The 13,641-nt window shown below is 44.7% G+C and overlaps 1 non-coding gene across 1 annotated transcript; it reads left to right on the top strand.

Moving 5' to 3' along the window:
• Positions 1-7,443: 7,443 nt before the first annotated feature.
• On the top strand, positions 7,444-7,515 carry Trnag-ucc (transfer RNA glycine (anticodon UCC)). Its single transcript has one exon. It is a non-coding gene; the product is annotated as a tRNA-Gly (tRNA).
• The last annotated feature ends 6,126 nt before the right edge of the window (positions 7,516-13,641 follow it).

Below are 13,641 nucleotides of genomic sequence, written 5' to 3' on the forward strand. Positions count from 1 at the left end.
ATGCGCTGACCTAGCGGATATTATTATGTAGATATATATTTTTTTACTCTCCAAGAGGCATCCCGCTGCTAGCTGCTCGTGAGTGAGTGAAATAACTTTTATTACAGGTCCGGCGAGGACGTGCATGCCAAGAATAAGCGTGAATGGTAGCGATGGTATAATTGTTTTTTTATTACTTTTATTGCAAGAGAGAAACGAGTTGAAATATAAGGCGCGAAGAGCATTAGAGGCCATAGATCAAAACGCATAAAGTATATTGTAAAAATGGTACTGATCGAAAGAAAAGTTTCCCAGTGGCGTTGCCGTTATCAATTTTATATTCTGCTCTTGATGTCCTAAAGCTATTAGTTTTCTTAAGTGCAATTCGTAGCGATGTGAGGCAAGAAGGAAGAACGTTCAAGTATCAAGTATTCGTTCCTTAATGATCAGTCGTTCCTCCTTGCACATGTAAAAGAGAAGGTCATTTCGGTGAAACATTCAATCCGACTAAAAAATTTATTCCTCTTGAGAACCACAGACTTTGCAAAACACGTTGTCCAAGCTGTCGTGTTGAGTATCGCTAAAAGACGACAGGAGCAGGCTGCAGCAAGTGGATCTGTGAATATTGTTAGCTTAATATTTTAACACGAAAGTGTTTTATGCGGAGTTTCACGATTGATTTTCTGCACCGGATGTAACGGATGTGGCGTCGGATCTTGCGCCGCCATCTAGGAGCGGTGAAGCGAAGTACTGCATCATGACACTAACGAGCGCCGACACGGATCACTTCAGTATTCACAGCGCAGCGGAGGCTCCAACGCGGTGTAGCCATAAGATAAAGAACCAAGTGCGTCCTCGTGCGTAGTTTCATACGACAATTTTACAAAAAATAATCATATCATGAATAAACATTATTAAAACTGTCCAATGGCAGGATTTTACCAGAGGACCTCTAGCAGAGAATCTTGATACTGAAACCTTTACGCCACGGACGCATGCATTGACACGTGACATAAAACGCCCTTATGAATTTATCGTGGCCAAGCGAGTGCATTGAAACGCTTGGCGCGTTTCCATTTGGCCAACTCGACAAGCTGAATCGTTGTAATTAGTAGCGATTATGCATGTTCGCAGCGTCTTCTACACTTGGAAAAGCATTGCTCGAAAATTTATGACGATGAAGGCATATAAAGTGCAATAAACAAAGCCACAAGAACGTCTAAATCCACAAGTACAAAGATAAGACAAATGTATGTATTGTGAGCATTATATTACCCCTTCATCTTCATCATCTGTATATACTCATCATCATGGCCAGCTTCATTCTCTTCAGCGCGCGGCTTGCATAATAAACCGTCCAGGTTGAACAGCTGTCTCGCACACCTAACGCTCGACTCCGTCGGCAGTTGAAGAACTTCAAGGTTGAAAATTCGGTGCTATACCGGTACGTGTTTCATCCCGAAGGACACAGTTGGGTCCCTGTAGTTCCCCGATCACTTCGGGCCCAGATACTGGAGACCTTTCGTGACGATCCCACTGCCGGTCACTTTGGTTTCCATAAAACCTATGAGCGAATTCGCAGCCGCTTCTCTTGGCCTGGACTTGCCACAAGCGTAGCAAAATACGTGGCTTCTTGTTCGATCTGACAACACCGCAAACGACTGACCTCACCTCCGGCTAGACTGCTACAACCTGTCCCGTGTCCTGAAGCTCCTTTCGCAGTCGTTGGTATCGACTTGTATGGACCACTACCCTTATCGACTGGCGGTAAACGATGGATTGTCACAGCTGTAGACCACTTGACACGGTGCGCTGATACAGCCGCACTACCTTCCGGTTCCGCAGCGGAGGTTGCACCCTTTTTCTTGGAAGCCATCTTTTTACGACACGGAGCCCCACGTATCCTTTTGAGTGACCATGGCAGGACCGTCCAAACTTCTCGACGATGATCTCCGTGCGTCCAATACCATCCATAAAACGACTTCCAGCTACCACCCTCAAACTAATGGTCTCACAGAGCGCTTTCATCGTACGCTGTCTGACATGATTTCAATGTCCATCAACCCTGACCACACCAATTGGGATGTTATTCTCCCATTCGCCACCTTCGCTTGCAACACGGCCGTCCAACACACAACGGGGTACTCGCCCTTTTTCCTTCTGTATGGTCGTCAACCGATCACTGTCCTCGACGTCTCTTTCTTTGACGTCCCCATGCCCTCGCCCCCATCAATGTGTGAGCAATTTGTTTCGCGCATTGCCCAGTGTCGCCAACACGCCCGCCTCAACACCGACACCAGTCAACAAGAGCGCAAAACTCGCTATGATGCATCTCACCGTGCCGTTTCCTTCCAGCCTGGAGACGAAGTGTTGCTGTGGACTCCAGTTCGCGTTCCTGGCTTATGCGTGAAATTTCAGTCCCGTTTTGTCGGGCCCTACACTGTTCAGGAACTGACTTCGCCAGTTAACTATCGTGTCATTCCCGTTGTTGCGCCTTTGTACGGCCGCTGCCGTACCACAGAGATTGTGTATGTTTCACGTTTAAAGCCTTTCATACGGTGTTCGCCGCCATAGCCAGCGGCCAGGTTGGCCGCTTCCATGCGCGGGGGTAATTGTTTGAGCATTATATTACCCCTTCATCTTCTTCATCTGTATATACTCATCATCATGGCCAGCGTCATTCTCTTCAGCGCGCGGCCTCGATAATAAACCGTCGAGGTTGAACAGCTGTCTCGCGGCATTTATTTATTTATTTATATATAACAGTAATAGAAAATAAGAGTAACTAGAAAATGTTAAAGATGATGAACCTATGTTAACAGCATTGAGTAGGGCAAAAAGATAAGGCATAATCAACTTATTTCAGTTACATACTATGTACTGCAAAAGAAAAGAAGGAAAGACATGCACATGAGATATAAAATTGATAACATCATCCACAATATCGCATCCCAGGTTTCCAATTTACCTGGTAAGTAAAACAATGATAAAGACAATAATGATAGCATCATATACTCGTTGATGAAAGCACAGTTTGGCGAGCAATTTCAACAAATTTGTCAACAGTAGGCTGTGTGACCACCGTCTGTGCTAAAGCATTCCAGTCAGGAACAGCTCGCGGGATGAACGAATAATTAAATGTATTGTTAGTACAGAAATATTCTTGCAGTGTAAGGTGATGCTTATGACGGGTTTCTCTAGACGTGTTACAGGAAATGTAGGTGTCAGGGTCCACTTTAATCTTATTTGCAGAATGAGATACAAACATTTGAGTCGGTAAGGCATCGCACGTCTTGTTAGTGTATGAAGGTCGATCTCGGACAGGATGAACGTAGGCGAGTCGGTGCGTCTATATCTGCTACAGATAAAACGTGCCGCTTTTCGCTGGACAGCCTCAAGCGTAGCTATATGATTTTGCGTGAACGGAAACGACGCCACGCTCGCATACTCTAAGAAAGGACGTATGAATGTTATGAATGTCACATAGGCCAGGAGCTTCGTAAAGTATTGCAGGGCCCGCTTAAAAAACATTATCTTTCGCATCGCTTTGCTTGCCTCGTGCTCTAAGCGAGCCGACCATCCTAGATCTGATGATGTGACGGCGCCCGAGTACTTATAATTTGTGACAGTGTTAAGGATGGTACTAACAGAGCCGTACGCAAAACTAAGTTTGGATTTCTTTTTTTGTGACCGGCACTGAAACTGTTTTATCGAAGCCGATGGCCATTTGACAGTCTTCACACAATTGGGCTATCAAAGCAAAATCCTTGTTAAGACTAATTTGATCTTGTCGGTTAAGTGCTTCTCCATACAGGACGCAGTCATCTGCAAATAACCTAATCTTCGATTCAACCTGACTAGTTATGTAGTTTACGAACAGAATGAACAGGATAGGGGCCAAAACGGAAATCTGGGGTACACCAGACACGATTGGCATAATTTCAGAAGTGTGGGCGTCTAACTTGACAATCTGGCAGCAGTCGGATAAGTAACAGCTATTCCAACGAAACACTTCCCACCTTCTAGTATATCTTAGGCTTTATAAGAAGTTTAGCGCGGCAGACACGGTAAAAGGTCTTTGAAATGTCTAGGTAAATTACATCTATTCGTGTATGGTCATTAATTGCTTTGACGAAATCGTCTATTGCGAAATCCTCAATTGCTTTGGCGAAACCCACCATTCCCATGGTGACTGAACGATTGCGACGCCAGAGCCTGTGGCCTCATGTAGGCAGTTACCGTACATGGTTTGGCTTTCGCGTCGGATTAGCCTGTGGCGCCTCGTCGCTTGCGGATTGGTGCTTCACCGTGCACCAGCTGTCCATCGCCTACTGCTTCACTTGCGATGGCACCACCTAAGACAACTGCTGTGCTAAGCGGCGCCGAAAAGCAAGGACGTCACCGGGCGAATCTCGCTTTGCTCCGGTGAGAGGTACGCCAGCGTGAAGCAGAATGCCTTCGCGCGCTCGCGACGCACGGTGCGAACTCATGCCACTAGCATTCCTGTAGCAGAGCGCGCCGCATTTCGACTGGCTGCCGTAGCCACTACGGCACCGCACCATAATTCATGCACCTTCGCCGAATCCACTCGCGAACCTGACGCCGCGTGCCAAGGAAACCTGCAACACGGTCGCTGGCCCGCAAATCGTGCGCTTTTCGCTGCAGCGGACCGTGACTTCACGGAGCAAACAAGCAAACAGCTTCGGTGAAGACACGTTTCACTTTCGTGTTCTACCGATTCCTATAAAAGAGGAATCAGTCATAATTTTTTTTCTTGGTCTCTGCGTTAACGCTTGCGTTAACGCAGAGACCTTTCTTCACGCATGGTGCCTTGGGAGATATAAAAATAATGTCATTGCTGATAGAAGTTTTCTGCTTTATAACGCGACATAAAATATATCGTTACACCTCGATTACGTAGAATTGTTCTTGTAAATGTTACTTTCACCAGTGTTGTGCTCAAAAGTTGCAAAAGAAATTAGGGGATTGCGTATATTTCAAATTTCAACTCGAAAGGTGCAAGCATATTTGAACCTTGACAGCTTGCCCTGTCGTGCGTGTTTCTGTTTGTGTCGTCATTTCACTGGTACCGTCCTGGTTTATAAAACATTTAAATGTTTCCTCTGTAAACTCTTACGGAAACGAAATGACGGCCTTTGTAAGGATTGTTAGAGATAGCGCACCCAATCTTCTACGGTACTGCTTTTGTTCTTTTGTGCTCCTATTGAGTACTTTTGTAAACAGTACGGTATTTTATACGCTGGGTGGTTTTTGTCCGCTAACTTCTCGTGCGCTAAACTCGACTCGTTATTGAGATTTCTCTAAGCACTTCATAGGCTACGCCACCGCCTTTAAGCGGACAGCGGAATCCTGGTTGTGGTGGTGGTGGTGCTACCGGAGCAGCTAATACACTTTTTTACGGAAGGTTAATACAAACGCTCATAATCTCAGTGTAGCGAACGAAATTAAACAACAGGCGTACTGCTTGCCTGATTTCTCCGTCCTAAAAACCAATGTTTTTAAGAGGCCCTTTCTGTCGATTACAAAGTTGATGCCTTTCTATCCTCTTCGGCTTGCCGGCACAACCAAACGAGGTGTTCCATATCTACGTTTTCACCACATAAAGCACAAAGCAGGAAAGTTACACAACGTTACACCTAACATTTCTCGTTTCATAATTCTTTGCGCGGTCTTCAACTTGTTCTCGAGCTTCTTTGTTAACTTCCAAGTTGCTGCCCCATATGTTCGGTTGCAATCATTGGTAGCCGGAATATGCCGGCGCAAGTTAGAATCAGCTAGCGCAAGACAGGGGTAAGTGGAGATCACAGGCAGAGGCCTTCGTCCTACAGTGGACATAAATATAGGCTTATGATGATGATGATGATGATGATGATGATGTTAGCACCAACAGAATGCAATAGTTGCAGACTTTCCTTTTCAACGAGTGGTAAGCTCCCAGTCAGGATTTCGTAATGCCTGCCTGCATGCACTCAAACCCATTTTTTATTTTTCTGTAAATTTCCTTCACATGATGAGGGTGTCCTGTGGCAATTGACCTCGGTAAACCTACTCCTGTGCAGACTGTTGAACAGTGCCTTTGTCTTCTGCATATTAATCTTCGACCCTACACTTACGCTTTCCCGATTAAGGTCCTTATTAATTTTTATCAGTTCATCCCCAGTGTTGTTCAACAGGACAATGTTATCATCAAACCAAATGTTTCAAAACTTGTTGGTGGTCTAGTTGGTTCATATTATTACGCAATGAATGTTAAGATGCAACGGAGGGTGGAAAAAAGTTCAAAACACGGAAGAGCTATCGTCTGCACTCTTGCACTTTTTTCGGCCTTCGGTTGCAACCATTGGTAACAAGCATTTAAAACACTATTTTCAGTCTTGAAATTTTTTACGCCCTCAATAGCGTCTTAACATTACAGAATAAACCGAAGCTTGTTGAGATATTCGCCCTTGATCATCCCTCCTAAATATTTCCTATATAGTAGCCTGAATACTTCTACGCATCCAGTACATAGCATTGGAAAGATTGTGTTTTCTCGCCTGAACCATCTCTTGGTAGGTGCTTTTCTACTTTTCTTGTGGAGAGCAGGTTGCTGTGAAATCCTTGTAGGTATTCGCCAAGATATTCACGTATGCCTCCTGTACTTCTTGATTACGCAATGCCTCCATGACTGCTGGTATCTCTACTGAATCGAATTTTTCGTATCCCATGAAAGCCATCTATAGAGGTTGATAGTACTCCGGAGATTTATAAATTTACACATGTTGGCATCAAAGACGTTCATCAAAGAGTGGCTCATACCTGGGGGTGAATACCCAGTGGCACACACACAAGTTGGCGTCGAAAAGGTCCATTAAAGAGCGGCTCATACCCAATGTTGCATAACCAGTGTCACATAATCAAGCGGCTGGGCCACATTTTTCGACTGCACAATCTTCAGGATCCACTCATATTTTTTCTGGGATAGATAGATTGCAAGATAGTAAATGTATCGAAAGAGAGGCGGTCTGAGAATGCCAAGAATGCTATTCGCATTAATTTTTATAAATGTGAACGCTTGAGACGTTACTGCACGTAACTCCATACGAAATGCAGGTCCACAAGCAATATATAAGTTTCGAACGACAAGAAACCATTGTTCGGCCTCAAGCGATGCCCTTGTAAGCGAGGGCCATTGTGTATGTCATTGTCCAGGTGGCCACGCATTTGCGAGAAAAAAAAAATGCAAACGACAGGCGAAACGCAATACTTACAGCGAGCATGGAGCACATGTGTCTGGAGCACATGTGCCTGGAGAAATGCGTTGGCGTAATTTCGGCCAAGTCCGTCCATAGAGACTGTTGACCCGCTTCCTTTTTCTCTCGCCAACGGAACAGGTCTCCTCGCCACGTAGCTCTGAATATATCCAACCTATATAAGCCGTTGTCGGGCAGCGGTGAAACGGCGGCGTCGGTGGTATAGTGGTTAGCATAGCTGCCTTCCAAGCAGTTGACCCGGGTTCGATTCCCGGCCGACGCAACATTTTTTTTTCTTTTATAACACATGTCTTTTGTTATTTTTTTCTTTTTGTGGAAACTCAGCCGTAATGCTAACTAACTGTCGCCCGGGCTTCATTTCGGTCATGTTTTGAGCATGCTCGTGTTGTTCTGTAAGCCTTGTGGAATACTACTAAAATAATGAGCGGTATAAAAACAACGAAAGCCGGAAGGACCGAAAAAAAAAGTAGCTTTGCTTCATTAAGTTAAACAATTTCTAGATGTTACAATTAAGATATCGGCTGATGCGCTTGTGCTGTTGACGTATCTTTCTTGAAGCCGCGTTATTTTTCACATCTACTCTCATATGATTCATGAAATATTGCAGAAGGTAAATCTGCTTGTAATAGGGACTCGTCTCCAAGTTCAACACTATTTTGTTCTAACAGCGGTTAGGTTGGTTTAATGTAAATTATAGCGTGAAGCTTTGGGCCACAAATCTCATGACTGTAGCATGTAGGTTCATTTTCTTCAGCAATCGCTAAATGATTACTCTCCGTGAGTCCTACAATTGCCAATGCAGTCTTCCTACTCTGAACACGTTCTTTCACTCAAGCTATAGAATGCGGTAGTTCCTATATTTCTTTACTGTAAAGCTCTTCCAACGAGCTTCACTTACAAAGTTATTGGGATATTTAGATTGTAGTTCATAGCTTATCGCGGCAGATCAACAGCTCAGGGCAAAAGACAAATTACTCAGAAAACGACAGTAGGAACGCCAACTTCAAACTAGATTATTTAATGATTTTTTGTTTTTTTTTTCACACGGACGTTGCTCTCAGTGTGCGACTAAGCGTTTGCAACATTTCTTATCTTACACATGGAAGTCATATGCTGTGGATAAGGCTGTCTTTTTAGTTTATTTATCCTGCTTTGTATAGTTGTCTCGGTTTCTTGCATATGTTTTATTTTGTTTTGCTTCTTTTGCAGTTACGTGTGACGTCGATAAGAAAAAAAAAGCGAAGCACGCCAGCGCTCGTCCAATCGTTTTGTTTGTTTTTCGTCTTCTTCCCCCGCTCGTAACCTACACACTCAGATGATGCCTAATTCCATCCTCATAGAAATTCCACATAAAGCTCTAAATGTAATGGAAACGTCCATACTGTGGCTGCGGTGAGTAGAGCAAAGAGCCGAGGCAAAAGCGAGGTAGGTTATGCACAGCCCCAGTCTTGAAGTCTCTCTTTAGGGCACTTCTATTCGTATACAAAAGTCTATGCCCAAACGCAAGCCGGAAGCACCAGCAAGGTTTACTGTGGGGGTAATCTTGCACACTTCTTTCAGCTTTTTGATTATGACCAATTCAAAGGAGCTGTGTTCGTTACAGTTCGCACACATTGAATTTTGCTGTGTGAAGACTCATCTGCTCTTTCAGACGATGAAGTTTATGGCCACTTAGGGCGAACTGAAAATAAAATAGGGAAGGCGACTATCTTTCGAATGTCTGAAAAATGTAATGGCGTTTCCGACACACCTTCTTAGCGCGCTCCTTGTCCCCTTCCCACTTTATTTTCATCTTGCTCGATGTGGCCACAGGATTTATTCTGAAATTGTGCAGTATGAGCTGACCAGCCCAGCAACACGTACCACCCAGACTCATCTGCAAGTTTGATGACCCAAAAGTGGTCTGTGAAAATGTGGCCATATGACTTATATTCTTAAATTGTGCCGTATCAGCTGGCTTTCCCAGCAACACCTACTATCTAGACTTATCTGCAAGTTTGATGACCTAAAAGTGGCCCGTGGCCCGTGAAAATGTCATTCGGGGTCTTAAGCGCGCTCGTCCTTACACGTGGGGTCGCATCTGAACGACATTTTTTATCTCTAGCAGAGAAATTCGTACTGCCAATGTCAGTGTTAACTGCTGTAGCGAATTTGTTTTCCCGCAAGATATTGCCAATACCGCACGCCTACTGGGCAAGATTTGAATTCGACTCCTACCAGCGGCAAGTTATCAGTTCAACCACATTATTTTTTCCTTACCTTATTATTTCTTCATTTCCATCAAACGTAGCAATTCGTTTCATTTAGGCTATCTCTGACTCAATTGTTAGTTTATTCGTATGGTTAGACCACATGCGAAATCGAGCCCATCGGTTCTATCATTCTAGATTTTGTTAAAGACTTTATGTACGTACGACGGACCCACATGACATCGACAAAAACAAAACGTGTTGCGTACAACACGTTGTTTCAGCAGGATTCCATCCATGTACGCACTATATACGGTCGAAAACCGGTGTCTCTCAATCGAACGCACAGCGGTCGACCACCGGGTACTCGTTTACCGCGTCCGCATAGATGCCGCCGTTGATTCGAGGGGCAGGCAGCTCTACGCACAGCGAGCTTCTTGGCATGCGAAACCCTTTCGGCGTGCAAAGCCGGCATCGGAATGCGTCATCGCGGTCCCCCACCGCGATTAACACCCGAGGCATCCGCAGCACACTGCATCCGCTGCGGCCCGACCGCCGCCATCGCGTGAAGAAGGCGAGGTCGACGAGACGCGTGCCGCCAATCGCTTATGGCGGTCACGTTCCAAACCAACCCGCCTTTGACGCCCGGGGCACGCCGGGATGGGGCAGGTTGCCAGGAGCGTGCTGGCCACGCGACGTCGGCTCTCGACAGTGCAGTCGTACAGTGCAGTGTCAGTGCGTTGCACCGATGGAGCGGATGCCGGGACGCTGTACTGGGACGAGAGTGTTGCGATCAGACAACTTATTCGCTGCGGTCAAAGGCGTCGATGAAAGAGGACAGGACGAACATCCGGCGCAAACACAGAGAAACGCTGAGGAAAGAGGGGACTGACACACGGTGCGAGAAGATTCACGTTACTGAAGAAACAGGCATCCGAACACGGTCGAGATAGGAACGAAGAGGACAACACAAAGTTCCTATACATGTGCCGTGTCTGCACGCCCGCATTCTACAAACACGAATGCCTATCAACTTGCTCGACTCACAATAAGCTCTGTGCAAAAGCGCTTGTTACTTTATAAGCTGACGCCTGTTGCTCTATGCATTCGTTTATACTGCGCGAGAAGCAGACACCTGGCAAAGAACACGACGCACAAACGCACCAATATAACAGAAAGGGATGCGCCACAACTGTCAATATTTGTGTTTGTGAGTAAATGTGTGGTGTCGTTTTTTAGGCAATAAAAATAATGCATATTCAGAAGCATCGCTGTATAAGCTGCTACAGGGGCTTTAGCAAAGAACTCATGGTACCACTTTCTGGCATCAGCTATGAATTGTCAACTGTAGCTGGTGACGGTGCATTGCGCTCGCAAAGCACAGATATCTGGCTTAGTCCAAGGTTATGCAACAACTAAAAAGTAAGTACCGCACAATTTATGTGTACATTGGTAAGAAAATATGGGTTTACGTAAAATCCTTAGATTGTACAGTCCAAACATTTAGCAGAGCAATCCTGATTATTTGAATATCATACAGTTGTCATAGTAGGAAACGATACTAGGCTATTCTCTAACATTTTCTTCCATGTATGTTCATCATTTTTATACTTGAAGTTATTTTGTTCTTCTAAAATTTGCATTTCACGGGATTTATGCAACAAAATGGTTTTCTTTGTTTCACGTCCCACAGAAATTATTGTCACTTACATAAATCTTGATTTCATGTGTTGTAACTTAGATACCTTCAATGGTTTTGTTCGTTTTTTGCTGCATCTGTAAAATGTACACGAATACGGAACTAAACTGCACGTTCAGCTGTTGGCTCAACAATTCTATGCGCATTGTGTGAGCACCCCCTCAAAGAAATATAAATGTAAATGAAGCGTTTACGAGGAATTCGCAGGGAATGTGCCGAGTGGAGACCAGCAACTTAATTCGTGAGCCTTTTGAAGGCCGAGAGTGTTTTCTAGTCGAAGCAAGGTTTAGTGCACTATCAGCAAATGTGGCCTGATGATATCACTTTTGTTTCGTTTTCTGACATAACAATGAAATTTTAGCAACTGAATTCATGGTGTTACTTGCGCAAAACAAGCTATTGATAAATCCCGAATGAGGAAATCCCGTGCTTAAACGTGATTCGATGGGTTTTGCAACTAGGGCTGCTGCTTACGCTCTGTAACACAGCATTATAATTATAATATGTTCTGAAATTTTATTTTTACATTTTTTTAAGTTATAGTATGTTCCTCATTGTTGATGTTGACGCAGTGCGGGCGATCTATTTATAGGAGCGAAACATACCTTGCTCCAGCGCATACTGACAGGTGTCATAAAAACGTGACGTCTTGCGCTAAAGTGTATATACGGTACACGTGGGTATTTTATAAGATCGTCGCTGCTTTTAAACCTAACTTACGATAACCACAATAATCATCCCTGATTGCATGTTGTCATTACATTTATAAAGAGTAAAAAAATGTTAAAAATAGCAACCTTTAAAGTACACCTTGCTTGGGGTTCACTCAAATATCTCTTTGCACACTTGGTAAATATAGAAATAATCCGATGGCTGCTAGCCATTAAACTAATATGCAAATATGCTTCGTCGCGAATAAGTTATATTTCATTCTCGTGAATGTAGCGATCTCTTGTATCTTTTCCACCTTGCAAACATCAAGGATTGAAAAATGCGGGTCTTAGTTTCTGCACAGCGCTGATCTGCTTCGCAGCTGCTAGCCAATTATTCCACGGATTAGTAAGAGTGCTTTGGCCGGCGTGTTACACTCGCCTTAGAAAGCTTATCGCTCTGCATCGTCCAGCTTAGTTGTAGCCCGACCACCTGGAGGCAAATACCAATAGAGTAGCCGAAAGGGCGCGCGCTTTCAGTCACCGACTAGCAGGTGACATGATTGCGATCTTTTTTGGATTCCTCCTTGGGTCCAGCTTGCTTCTTTTTTGATGCCGAATCCTACCGAAAGGCTATGTGTGACGTCAGAGTGGACATTACCTGTGGCCTTCACATTTTATACGTGCTAGAAGAATGGTCGATCATTGTTTTCTTTATTTTTTTGTCCAGAAACTTTTGCTTGCCTTCAGCAGTCAGTTTGCTCTCTCAGTCTGCTAAATAAGTTTGTATGTCAACTAACGACAGACAAGTACCTCAGAACTTTTTAATCAAATGCTGGAAAGCAGACATCAATTAGTAATAGCGATGTGGACGAGTTGGTTTGAGTTCTTGGTGTAATTTCTGCAGCGCGAAGCACTGAAGTGCACAAAGAAAGGTAAAAAGGTACGAAGGCTACTCCTTCGTCCTTTTCCATCTGTCTTTCCGCACTTCAGGACTGCATGCTGAAGAAATTACACCGTGAAGAAATACATTAGGTCTGTCAATGAAAACGTCAATTTTACCGTCTCTTGTAGCATGCTCTCAAGCAAATTTGCTCCCTACGCTGGGGCAAAAAGGAAGTTCATTATTCATCACGCCATTGCACATCCCCAAAAATTCGACAGAACCCACTTCAGGACGACCGTCAGTGGTATGGTATTTGCCATTGAATCAATAAGCGACACAGCGTATTGCCACTGTCGAAACACGTATGAGGCGTGTACTGCAGCGGGACTTCTCTTTCGTGCTCCTGGAGTACAGTCGGCGCCGTCTAGCGGTGCCGCCGCCAAGTCTGCACGTGGCCTCCGAAATGCATGGCGCGCCGGAGCATGCGAACGTTGAGAAACGTGTCATGTGACAACCTGGCGCGTCTTTCGGGCTTTGATAATTATATTGATTTGCTTTAACGACATCCCCTTTGAAATTGGGTGGTGTGTCGAATGTGTAAAACGGGGCATAACAATTGTGTACATATCCGTCGTTGTTAAACGAACCTCTTTCACGCCGAAACGGGTCACTGTAGATACGGGACTAGGTCGATACCGTAGTTCAATGAACCTCCGTGACGCCGCGACTTGCCTCACTGGCTATGTGCCAGTAGGAATGGGCCGCTCTTCAATGAACCACGACGTTTAACCGCGCGAACTTGAACAAAGGATGGCGAAAGAGACACACGTAGGCAAGTGCTTGTCTACGACTGTCTCTTTCGCCTTCCTTTGTCCAAGTTCGCGTGGTTAAACGTCATGGATGAACACCAACTAACCTGGTCGCATACCTTACTTCAATGAACGTCTGCGGCGCCAACTTGGGT

Source organism: Dermacentor silvarum, chromosome 9 (assembly GCF_013339745.2).
Source record: "Dermacentor silvarum isolate Dsil-2018 chromosome 9, BIME_Dsil_1.4, whole genome shotgun sequence".
Lineage (NCBI taxonomy): Eukaryota > Metazoa > Arthropoda > Arachnida > Ixodida > Ixodidae > Dermacentor > Dermacentor silvarum.